The sequence below is a fragment of the Cyanistes caeruleus genome, chromosome 6 (assembly GCF_971803275.1).
Source record: "Cyanistes caeruleus chromosome 6, bCyaCae1.hap1.1, whole genome shotgun sequence".
In the NCBI taxonomy this organism is placed as follows: domain Eukaryota; kingdom Metazoa; phylum Chordata; class Aves; order Passeriformes; family Paridae; genus Cyanistes; species Cyanistes caeruleus.
In genome coordinates this window covers 54,540,997-54,554,501 of record NC_141706.1, presented here as the reverse complement: position 1 = coordinate 54,554,501, position 13,505 = coordinate 54,540,997, and the positions used below count along the sequence as shown (strand labels likewise).

At 39.8% G+C, this 13,505-nt stretch overlaps 1 protein-coding gene across 4 annotated transcripts in view; it reads right to left on the bottom strand.

The window, feature by feature from the left end:
* Positions 1-13,505, bottom strand: part of TUNAR (transmembrane neural differentiation associated intracellular calcium regulator) — a 161,445-nt gene that overhangs the window by 97,164 nt on the left and 50,776 nt on the right. The window lies entirely within an intron of this gene.

Sequence of the window (13,505 nt, the reverse complement as noted above, 5' to 3'; positions counted from 1 at the left end):
AACTGGTTGTTGACTTCAGCTTTTTGTAGTCTCATTGCTCTGCTTCCTGGGTCATCTTACATCTGTATGCCCCAGGAATACTGAGTGAGTGAAAAAAAAAAAAAAATCAGTTTTCCAGGAACAGTGATTTACTATGTGCATATATTATAGGATCTGAACCACTGAATTTACACCATGGGAAAATATTAACCCTAGAGTTACACAAAGCTGGGGTTAGGGAGTGTACTGCCCACTTGCAACAAGAATGCAGCTGGAGGTATCCTCCCCAGTAAAGGCCCCTGGACTTGTTTGGATCATCCAAGAAAGGTTCTTCAAAATACTCTTTCTAAAATTACTCTGCAGGTAGTCATACAAGGAAAGAGAACAGAGAGACATAAAAGCTGTTAACTGTTTATGTCTAAACCAGACTAGTATACCATAACTATAAGAGGGAAGAAAAGAATCAGATGTTGGTCAAGAGAGTATATAACAGGACAGTAAAAATATTTCCAGCAGTGAAGTTATAGAGCTATAATAGTGTGGTGGCATTTTCCTCCAATATTTCTATAGCAAGTTTCAGATTTTCCCTGAAAATTATATTTGTAAGTTAAACATAGTTCTGGTTTATAGTTACTTTGCCTTGTCTCACTTCATGCCTCAGAGAGGCTTTGTGAACAGTGAGCAGAGACCTAAGCCTGCAGCAAGGACTGAGCCAGTGTAGGAGGGAGTGGGGAGCACTGCCTTACTTTTACAGGGTTTTAATTTTCTGTTGATGAGGATTTGAAACCACTCTAGTTTTCCAGCATGCACGTATAAGCATAACCCTGTGGTTCAAGATAAAATGCTTCAAACAGGACTTCATGTCATTTCCCGCTGAAGGGTAAAGGACCAGCAGAACCTTCCAGCATGAGTCAAGTCTGGTTTTATAAATGCAGCTAACAAAGGAGTGAATCCCCTCTGACAAGTGCGTGAGGTGTTTGTGCTAGACAAATTAGAGGTACAAAGCCGTGTATTTAATTCTGACTGAAAGCAATTGAGAGGTACAAATTGTACCAGAGGAACTTTCTAAATTGAAGGGAATGCAGGAAAGAGACTCAAAAAAACAACACAAAAATGACCTCCACACAATGACAGTTAAGAGATGATAAAAACGTAGCAGTTTAAAATGTGGAAAAGGGACAAGGCAGGCAAGAGGAGGACAGGCAGAGAAGTAATCTGGAAGGTTTTAATGGATAACTTGTTTTTGAGAACATAGAAGCCCTGCTGCCATGCCTTCTTGGATTATTTCCAGTGTTACAGATGAACCCACAGCTTAGTGAACACAAAAGTCAGAACTTTTTTTTTTTGTTCCCCCTCTTCTTTTTAGCACAAAGGAAGACAGCAATCATGTCAGGAAAGATTTGGTGGCTTTAATTGAGCTGCAGTTGTATCCTTTTCTGTGTTTTCTATCATGTCAATTTTCCAAGTGGCCATCAAGATTTTGTCAGTTGAAGCAACCCAAGTATACAATGGTGACATTTAGAATAGCTCCAGGATTTGCCTCCCTCCTGGCAGCACTATCAAGAAGGGCTTTAAGCATGCTTAAGTTGACTTTAAATCAAGATGTCAGTTTTGAAATCAGGCTGTCTCTGGCGTTCTTGTCAATAATGCTGAATTTGACTTAAGCCCCATACACCTTCATGCATTAACCAGCCAGTATTCGAAATTATGTTACTCTAATACATATCACAATCTTTTGTCCTTTTCTCAGGATTTAGGACATTTACAGTTTGATAAGGTGTATTTTTTTTTCCCCTTCTCTTGTAATGGAAAAGCCAAATTCTTGCTCTTGCAAGGGCAAGCAGTGGTAGGACAATGGGGAATAGTTTTATGATGAAAGAGGTTAGATTTAGATTTAGACTGGATATTAGGAAGAAATTCTTTACAGTGAGGGTGGTGAACAATCTGTCTGCAACAGGTTGCCCAGAGAAGTTGTGGATGCCTCATCCTTGCATTTCTTCAAGGCCTGGCTGCATGAGGCTCTGAGCAACCTGGTCTAGTGGAATGTGTCCCTGCCCATGGCAGGAGAATCTGAATGAAATCATCTTTACAGTCCCTTCCAACCCAAATCACTCTATGATTCTATGAAACATTTTTGAACTTGAATTTTGGGGGGAAGGAAGGGGCACAGAGAGAGGGGGGAAGATATTGCTTCAGAACGAAGTCATAACAAAAAGTGAAGATATATGAGTCTTTGCATAACTGTGTTTATGTATCTTTGTGTCTATTCTGTGGTAGAGTTGAATGCAAAATGGCTTCCCATGACCAAACAACTTTGGCCATTTTATTTGTCTCTTGTGAGATGCTCACAATGCATAAAGGCAAAAAAAAGATAAGAGTCCAAAAGTCCCTTGTAGCAAATAGCTGCTAGCTGGACAGAGAAGGCAAAGGTACAGGATTATTCATATTTCCTCTTTCATTAGTTCAGGGCTATTGCATTATAGAATCACCAAAGTAGTTTGTTATCACAGGTGTTTTGGGAGAAAGTCCAAAACACAACATTAAGATTTAGTTTTCTTGGTCATAGGGAAAGCCCTGACCAGAACTCCCCTTTTGGGAGTTCTGCTTCAACCCATAAGGAATATAGCAGCACCTGTGAAATGTGGCTTCTGAGTTACATTTCAGAAGTCAGATGTGTGAAGACCTCAGCTATCCAACTGAGGATTTTGGCTTACTTCTGTCCCTTTTTATACCTTTTGCATTAAACACTATGAAGAAATAGTTCAAAGTTTCTCAGTTGTCATTAGCTGGCACTGAAGTCAATGAAACCAAGACAATTCAGCCTGAATATACAAACTGCACTTTTGACTCATCTATAAGAGACAATTCATCCAAATTAAGGGAGAATAAAGGGGGACAACCAGTACTTATTGCAGAGTCTCTCCCACATGGAGACAGAAAGAGCATTTACAGGGGAGCTGTTCTAGAACAGTCATCACTCAATACATTTATACTGCAACAACTTTTACAGTCAATCACATGGTACAGACAAACTTCTAAAGCAAGAAATTAGCAACCACTGTGAACAGAACTTGAACATTGTTTCTGTTCTTGATTGAAAACAATGAACTAAGAATATTTGCTTTTCTGTACACTTGTCTCATTCCAGAATGCCCAGGAGTATTTCAGAATATATGGAACCTTAGGTACAGACATGCACTCTGAAAAAAACCTCCTTAGAAATCAAATAACACCCCACAAAAGCATCAAGAGGAAAATTTCATAGAACCAAAATCTAATTATGAATTAGATTTAGTTAAATCTATAAAAATGCTGTTTTACCCTAAGGAAGAGAAGCTTTAGTCTTTCCCTAGCATAAAGCAGGGTATGAATATGAAGAATCTGTAGTCAAATGGAAGCAACTGGGTAATAATATACAAGATAATATTTTTAAATAGTAAACTTAGCATAGCTATGACAAAAAAAAAAGTTCATGGATATATTAAATGACTTCTCCAGTTACTTTATTTAGCAAATTCACATTTATGTCAGTTTTCTCATCACAACTGTTTATGGCAGCTTCTTCCAAAATGACCTCTCTTATTCTGCAGGAGTTCTTATCTAAATATAACACCAAATGAGCCCTGAAATAAGTCATGAGACCCAAAGTGACATTATTATTAGGAAAATGCATTTAAAAAATATATATATTTTTCTTCCAACATCCTAAGAGGACAAAAGCTAAGGCAAAGATATGAAAGATTAAACCATCAATTAACACCATAAAGAAATAGTCAGCACATCAGCCTGAACTGAGCCCTCCAATGCACTCATGTATAATAAGCAGAGGGTTAAATTATCCCAGTTCTGTTCCTTGGACAGTCCTTGCAGGACTACAAAAAAAAAAAGAAAATAAGGTTTGTTGAACAACTCTCTAAATTAGTGTTTGGAGATAGGCAGATTCAGAGTAATGATTGTAAAGTGGTGCTTTATGTACAGAAACATGCTTAGGATGGAAATTTGTACTCAAGGCAGAGTCAAACAGAAGGATTTATTTTTTTGCTGCTTTACTGTGTTCTTGTCATTTACTTAAGAACTTCAAATTTTCTCTAATGAAGTTCAGTGGAGATGGGAGCTGGGGTGAATGGTGAATAGTTGAATCTCTGGGGAGGCAGGAATGCAGCTGATGCAAGCAATGTTTTTACTTGCCAGCAGGTCTAAAGGAAGTTCTTCTGTGTCTGTTGCTGCACAGAAAATTCTCCTTTGTAATAGAATGAAGTTTGACAGTAAAGAGTAGCTTGTGCCAGAGTAGAGTTTGTGTTCTCCTTGCATCTATCACTCACACGGCAAATAGCACCACACACAAAGATTTTTTTTCATGAAACTTCACTAAACCAGCCCTACGTTCCATATTTAATGCAAAATATCCTTCATTTTACTGACATGAGGCTTTTTGGTGGCCAAAGAGTATGCTTAACACTCCACTAACTAGACTGAAATTTTAGGAAGTATACAAATCTGAAAGTTGTCTCTGGCAGTGTGAGACAGCACAAAGGTTTCACTGAACCAGAGGCAATTAGAGCCCAAAAAAGAATGCATGAAGTGGGCATTCACATTTCATAAGATCATAAAAAAGTTGGCAGGCAAAGAACTCAAGAGATTGCTAAGCATGCACAAGGATGGGATATAAACTATCAATTATATTAAAACAAACAGAAATTTGTTTACCTTGTTCCTAAAGTTCTCCCAATATGGAGATTCTGCTGTACTCAGCCACTTACTTCACTACCCTGCATTAGAAGGTGGTCAAACTTAGAAGGAACTTAAATACCTCATTGTATCTCATCATCAAAACCTATTCCATTTTTTTATCCCTCATACATAAAGCCTTGTGAAATGTTTAAAGCTCATTCCTATTTTGAGGCAGTCCGCTGCCCAGCTTCCAAAGAGCAGCCATCTCTCCTCACTGTGAACGGATGTCCCATCTTACATTCTCTCAAGGGCAGGAGTTTGGCTTTTTTTTGCTAGTTTGAAGGCATCATGTGAGCTGGTGGCTCTTTTCCAAGTAATAATAATGCATTCTCTTGCCATTCCCTCTAGCCTTTTAAATTGAACCAGCTTTCAAAGTGTCTGGTGTCCTGAGCCATGTCAGGTACAGCAGAGTGAAAACTTTCCTGACAGAATATAAATCTGTGTCCTTTTCTTTTGTAAAGTACTGATCCTGCAAATGCCTCCACATTCTGCCACACTACTTGGAAAAGTATATATATATTGCTAATGTGTTTCACTTGGACCATGTGAGCAGCACTTTCGTAATCTCTTGCATGCATATGAGTCCTTTTAAGTGCATTAACTTGATTTATAATAAGCAATAACATAATAGGGATATGAGATTCTGAAGTTAAATCAAGGTTTCTTAATAAAGCAAATATTAACTCTGATCATAGATGGCGAGAACTGAAGCACAAGATACCTCATCTGAAATGACATAATCAATGCAGCACTAGAGAAACGTGTAATTCTCCAGACTCCTCTTTGCACATCTCCCCCGTGTTGCATCTGCCCTTTTAAATTAAGAAAATAAGTCTTTTTAAAATATTGGATTAAGCATTCGTAGCATGCACTTTCATGAGGTGAGAGAAAAATTTGGACTTTAAATTTCAAATGCACGTAAAAAATAGCTGAAGTGCTTTCACAGTTTTGAAAACTAAAAAAAGTTTTAAAGCATCCATTTTTATTAGTTGAGATCCATTTTGACTGGAAATTAAATATAGCACTACTACTTGTTTCTTAAGGATTTTTTATATGACCCTTCAAAATGCAAAAAGCTCCAAGATCAAGCTATCATTTAATCTCATGATTGTACAGCTGGGACAAAAATATCAATATACTCCCACACAAAGATACAGTAAGGAAAAAGCATAGCACAGAATTATGTACAGCTGGGTAAATAGAAATTATATTAGTTCTCCAAAGCAGTCAAAAAATCTCAGGAACAAACACAAAAGCAAAGCAGTGCAGTCCTTAGGGCATACTCAAATTGACTGGTTCCCACTGGAAGGTGCTGCATCCCCTCCCCTGCTCCTTCCTGAGGGGTTTGCAAGGCTGACCCGTGCTAAAGGATGCTGAGTGACTTCTCCACACCTCGAGGTGAATGATCTCCCTGCACAGTAGGCAGATAGCAACCAGCTATTCCTGCTAAACTAGTCCCAGTAGGGGCCACCTGGACATCACACAGCATGAATCAACCACTTCTTACTCCTCCCTTAATCCCTGTTTATTGAAATCTTGGTTAGTGTGAGATGAAGTGACCAATGCAGAACAGGACTGTTAGGAGAGAAACAAGATGATGTTTCAGAGGACAGCTGAAATGAGTCAAATTTCAGTGTGGCAAATTAATTTGCTCAGATCTAGAACACAGAGCAGAAACCATTGCCAGAGGAAAGAGAAATAGTTAAAGGATGCTTACAAAAAATGCCTGGCTATAATACCGTATTTTGGAAAATGTTACTGTCCCAGGGGAATTATGGAACTGGACTGTCTCAGGACCAGTTGACACCCAAGTCAGAGAAACCTAGAAAAAAATTAAAGGCCTTGGTTGTAATTAATGGTAGAGGACAGTCTGATAGAGAAGAACTCAGTTGAAAGAATGGAGTATTAGAAATGATCATTTAACCCAAAAATATTGAAAAAACCCAAAACAAACCCAAACATTTTCACTGCACAAAAATAAAACTTCATTCGAAACAGAGATCATCTAGAAGACCAGATTGCTTCTGCCACACAGTGGCAAACAGCAAAATATCTTGAGGACCTTTCTCAAGAAACAGACAAAATCCCTGCCCAGGCACAGTTTACCTGGCAGCACCAAAAGGTGTGTAAGTCAGTTACTACCAGAAACAGAAAATCTGCTAAATGCCCCCTACCTGTGCCAGGGCTGGGGCAGACACAGGCAGATCAGTGCAACTATAATGGTGTAAAGCAACTTTGGGCTCCAGGAGCTGGGGAAGGAGCAGATGATCAGTGCTGGCCACAGGTGCTGTGGTCTAAAATGGATGGTGAAGGAAAGCTGCTTTTGCCTTCTGCAAAATTAGATTCTGTAAATCTCAAGGGAATGCTAACGAGGATCTAGTTTATTCAAATAGCAAAAAACAAATTCCTCATTCAACCCAGGATCCTTGTTGAAGGTGGAACTGCCACAGGGGCTCTTTGGGCTGTTGTCTGTCTGCAAACAATAATGTGAAAAAAGCTGGTTTGACCAAAAACCTTGGTTATATCCAAAGCTGTTCCATCAGGAATGGAAAGGCTAGAAACCCTTTGCTCTTTTTACAGCCTGATCTGGGAAGGAACCTTTTAAATTCTAGGCGTTAATAGGCATTAAAGGCAGGATATTGTTATCTGTATTCACAGATTTGCAGCAGCAAGTTTCTAGTGATGTATGAAATGAGAAATCCCCGCCTCATGCACAGGGAGAATTATACAGAAATTGCTATTCAGTCAGTGGTGTGCCACACTCAGGCTAGCTCTGCACATACTGTTTGTCTCATAGAAATGTAGAGACACACAAATACATTGTGCCCAGATGTCACTGAACATTTTTTGAAAAATGTCATTAGAAGACTTTAAATACAAATTTTAAACCTTTTTAATTATTAATTTAATTTAATTATTAATTTTAAAATTCTTTAACATCCATGTGCCCCTGTCCAACTATTTTGTTTTTGCTCCTCTAGGACACCCATACTGCCTTTAAAAGCTCAAGAAAAACACTGGCACAGGATTGATTTTGAGAAAAAAATGATAAGATGGTGAATTACTTGAAAAAGAAAATTTGTGCCAGAATGAACAAGAATATTAGACAGTTCCAACTTCATGCTGGAAAGAAATTATTACCACTTGATGCTATCATATTTTCTCCAGACCCACATGGTCTTTATTGATGAGAAAGCAGCAGCAGATGAAACTCTGATGCCCTCAGTGTCCGGCTGCTGCACTGCAGCCCAAAAGCCAGACATTGTGAGGGCACAGCAAACCTTCCTCCACAGGCTGGTTCCAAGCACACAGAAAGCCATGTGGGAGCCACCAGCTAAATCCTAGCTGAGGTTTTCATAAGGTCTTAATTCTTTTGATGAAACCTTGAAACACAGAAGGCTGCTTTGTGAGAGCATTAACATTACTACCATAAACCATGTATCCTCCAAATCCTTGTACATTACTCATATTTGCCCTACAAACAAATATGTTGGCTCTTCTACCCCTGAGGGTCTGATTCTCAATTTTCAGTTAACTGTAAACCTTTACATCGGTACAAAGGGTGAAAAAAAAATTAGAATAACTGTTTCCCTTGGCCTGCATTTTTCACTATTAGCATTAGCCCACACCTGACACTACTGTTTTTCATTCAGGCTGCCTAGTCTTACTCTTTCCTCTTCCTGTATCTGTATCATGTACTAGAAAGACATTTATTTGTAATGACAGTCCTTTGTAATGCCTATATTTTTCTTTCTTTTTACATTTACAAACAGAACGGGATGATGTTTTTCAAGTCTGTATTTTCCCCACTAAAAGCATAAATTAAGTAACATCCCTGAAACTTTTGAATTCAAGTTGTCTCCTTAAACTCCATAAAAATAAATTACAGAGATTTCAAAAGTCAACACAGTTTATTCTGACATTTTCGAACTTCCTTGCTACAGCAGCTGCTTATTTCAGCATGTCCTTCCATTTTGAACACACTAAACCCCCTTTTTCCAATGTCCCCATTCAATTTCAAACGCTCCATCCACCTCACACAAGCACACGCACAAACACACACATGCAAGCATGCCTTCTCCCAACTCCCAGTGAATTGGAAAATCAATTACTCTGCCCCCTAGTCCTGAGCAGGACTTGGCAGCATGACACTAACACAAGAGGGGTCTAAGGAGGAGTGTTTGCTGAAGGCAGGCAGGGTGACAGCAGTGCCAGGGGAGCAGAGGTGCCTGAGCTAGCAGAGATCTGATCTCCACAGCCTCATGGTGCCCTGCTGAGCTCCCCAGCCCCGTGTTTGAGCCAGGCTCAACAGCACAGGCAGACCCTGGTGTTGTGGCTGTGGCTGTGCCATTTCCCACCCCTGCTTGGCAAGTGCTCTGTGATGACTCGAAATCACAGCTTATTGAGGCAAAAACTTCCAAGCATGGTGCAGAGGTCTGGTGGCTCTGATGAAGTGAGTGCTGACTGGGCTTTGCTCTCCAGGCGGGCTCACTGTTCTGCATTACCACCCTTATCTGCCTCGAGCCCTTTCATACAAAATCTTTTTTCAGGTGGAAATCCCAGAAGGCCAGACGTCAATGTTTTGAATTATACAACCAGTCTCTGCCTTCCACACTGAGGGGTCAGCTCCCTGCCAGAAAACTCATTTGCAACGCTGCACTTGTAAACTCCTGATAAAAGGCTCTGATGGAACCACGCTTCGCTGGGTAGCGGCAGTAAAACTGCACGGCCTCCTTTACATCATAAAAAGCTTTCACAACCCTACCATTCCAGACTGAAGCTTCAGTGAGGCAATGGATATAGACCCATAGAAGGGAAATTTACTGTAAAACCTGAACTATTTTTAGGTGTTATCTGCCTAAAGGAAAATGTCTTTAGAAGTCAGTCTTCAGGAGAATCTCAGTGATAGAATGAAATGTTGGGTTCATGTTTCTTTCCATGTTTTTCATGGGATTTCAATCCATTGCTTCTGACCATAGGGGTCAAGAATATCAAAAGAACAGTATGAGGGGAAAGAAAAAAGTTGTCTTATTCCAGGGGCTTGCCTTAAATACATGACAGAAGTTATCACAAATAATTAGGCTGATACTTGCTTCGAGTTACAATTGCCTTTTTAAAATTTCTAGTCTTGTTGTAGACTGTTTAATAGGGTGACATATACCACAAAATTGCCTCTGGGACATGTGAGATTGTTTACATTCAGGTGCCAATGCCACCCTGGTAGCAATGAAATGTAGATAAAGATTGATTTACTAGAGAAAAGAGAAAAAAATACAAAAACCCCAAACTCTAACCAATGAAATCATTCTGACAAAATTTAAAATGAATCAGTGAGAGAGTGAAGAATTAATGACTAAATTATTTTGGAGCACTTCTCTTGAAGTCAATAGGCACTGGCCACACTGACTCTCTAGTGCCAAGGGAGACCCTTGAAGTGTCCTTTGAGACTGGACACCACAGACCTGTGATCAGCACAGACATGGGTACTGCAGGAGCAGGACTCCCAGACATAGCCAGCACCACCAGAAATGCCACAGTTTGTAAGTCAGCTCACAGCAGGTGCCTGCCAGCAGGGCCAGCTCATGTCCAAGAGTGAACATAGTGCTTGGATTTGCACTTAGTGATCGTGAAGGCAGATCTTGGCTTAAGCTTTTACTTCCTATTTCTTCTAAAAAATAGATTTGGTAATTGTATAGATAGAAAAACATACCCTTCCTTCTAGACATTGTCATCATTTCCCCACCAGACAGTCTGACTGTCTCTCCTGAGCAGTCAAATAATTTTCAGGCAGATCATTGTCCCCTGAGTGCAGGAAACTGGTACAACTGTACACAAAGAAAAAAAAAAGATAAAAAAAGCATAGCAAAACAGCCAGAAGACATTTATAATGCATATATTTTGCTTCAAGAAATGTGTTTTATGGAAGAGAAGGGGTAAGAGACAGGCCCTAGAGACAATGTCTCCCTATTCCTTATTTGTAAGCAAATGCCCTTAAACAGACCCTGAGAAATCTCAGGGTTTGACTACATGGAATTCTGCACTGCATGATCGGACCAAGTGTTTATCTTGTCCTTGAAGCAATATCCCAATGGGAAGACTCCTGCTCCAGCCTAAAAAAAGGGTTTCCTCCTATTTCCAGAACCCTGTTAGGACCAGTGGCACTCATATCCTCACACACTGGCCCAGCTGTCTGCAGGGTAACCCTGGATCCACGAGCCACGTTCCCACACATGCACAAAGAGAAAGCAGCTCAGCAGCACACTCAGGTTTATCCTCTGGCTGCCCAGCTCCCATTTCAAGCCCAGGGCAGCTCCTTGTTAAGCCCTGCACACCCGTGGGTGCAATCCAGGCTGCCAGCATGGCACAGGGATGCCCATCTGTCTCACCCAGGATGGCAACAAAACTGCATCACACAAGTAGCTTTCCCATTCAGCTCCAGGTGGCACACAAAGGTCTAGTCTGTGTCAGTGCACTGAGATACATAAAACATTTATAAACACCAGCTGCCTCCAGATCTGCTAAAGATTGTTCTTTTAGGGGTGTTCCTGTGTGTCAGCATTTACAACTTGTACATTTTTAAAAGATCAGGACTGGATTGGACAATCCCAGCAGGAGAGCCTAGTATTTACACAGGGCATACTGGCACTCAGTGATGGCTGTGAATATAGCAGGAAGTCCTCAAAGCCCTGTTTCCTGGTGTGAACCTGCATCTTGCAGGATGAAACTCAAACATGGCTCTCATGGCTCTCTTGGAAAACTTAGTGGTAGATGATCCATGCATCTCCAGAGACAAATCACCACAGTATAAACAGTGCTTGTTGTGCTGCTTGTATCCCAAGTGTCCTTTGGTGGAACCTGCTTCGTGAGTCTATTTGGGCCATGGAAATTTCCTGATGGACATCTGCCTCAGGCTGAATTTTGGAAAATCCCCAACAAATTCATACAACTTTTCTTTTGTCCATAAAAGAAACAAAACAAAACACCAAAAAACCCCAAATAAAAACTAACAAACAAAAAAAACCCACAAACAAACACACAAAAAGAAAAAAAACCAAAAATAATAATAAAAAAAACAAACAACCAACCAAAACCTCAAATTCTTTCACGGTGACACAGTTACAAGTTTTGCTCTCTAAAAAAAAATCAAAAAATAAATCTGCCCAGTTTTAAGAAGGAGCTTGGCTTGGTTTTGGAAGGGTATTGAATTTCCTGTTTCCAGGAAAATATGCCAAAGTTTACACAATCTCAGAACAGAGAAAAATCCTGTTTTACACATGACCACTAAAGGCTTATTTGAGTTTGGCAGCTGAATGGTTTGCAGATTCCATCTGGACTGAGCATCCCCAGCCCAGAGCTGCAAAGGTTGAGCAAAGCTCCTGCTGAAATCTCTCTCACCAGCTGCTCAGGGTCACTTCTAACACTGGCAAAGATCCTGTAGGCCTTCAATATGCAGTCTTTTGCCTAAAAAGTGAAGGTATTTGATCTAAAAAATTGGTAACAGGACACACACTTCTCTTTGTCTTGCCTCTAACAGTGACTTTAGAGCTAAGTGAAAAAGCAAGTTTGTGCCTTGCTATTAGAGCTATTTATTCACACCCCACAAGGCCCTCATGATACTTGGATAGTAAAAATAGGAATCTACACCTAGATTAGACATGGAAATGAAGAGGAATTAAAGGAAATGTAGCACAGCTTTAGCCTATGACATTGTTTTCATATAGATAAACACTTGCTTAAAAGAATTACTTTAACTGGGCCAAATTGCTAAGCTAAATCCAAATAAAAGGCTATCAAAATAAAGGATGAAAATCTTTTGAGTGGGGCAGGGATGACAGACGTGGACTTCCTCAACAGGGAGAAAATGGGATGGGAAAAGGATGGGAAGCAGGTAGTGCTAGAACACTGCACATCCCACCTGAGGGCAGGCACGTGAAGCAGAACAGGTGTCTGTTTCCATGGACTCTGCAAAAAGCTTTGGGTGATCAACTATTGGGACTTTGAGAGAGACAGGACTGTGGGGAGATGTCTTAAAACATGATTTATTATTCTTTTTCTAAAGTCTAATGAGGTCCTGAGAGTTTTAACCATGTTCACTAGATGTTTGTGGTCAGTGGTCACAAGGCTACTGGTCACAAGGTCTTTTAAAGGTTAACTAACCAATAAACTATTGCCACGAAAGAATGTGGCAAAGAGTGTTCTGTCCTGTCTACAAAAAGAATATAGACAGTGAATACTTTCACACTAATAGCTAATTATTTTGTTTTATATGTTTCTTCTGCAGTGCAGACATTCTTTACTAATCATATAAGGACACACAAAACTACTTGTTATACTTTAACCTTTTTATTACTTTTATAACTATTTCTACATTTTAACTTTAAAACTTCTTGCAATTTAACTTTATGATTTTTTTTAATTTAAACTCACGTTCTTGCTTATGATTCTAAATCTGGAAGCTTTCTCCAAGGTCTCAGGTCAAACCTTGTATTTATGTCCCTGTCTGAGCTCGTATTTACAAGATTTTGAGAGCTTTCTGTGCTTGGAATTCCTACAGTCAACTAAGTAATAGCTTGTAATACTCGTGTCTGAATATAGGGAAAAATTCACCAAAGCAGGCAAAAGAAATGGGGTAAAATTAGCAGTAATTTTTAAGATAACTGAGGTAGGATGTTCTACTCACCTTCAATCAAAAGGAAAATATTGCACTGAATTTCTCAAGCACTCAAGACTTTCCCGCTTTTGTCCTCTACCCTTTTGGCTTCTCAGTTCAAGTCCTCTTGGAAACTTCTTCATCT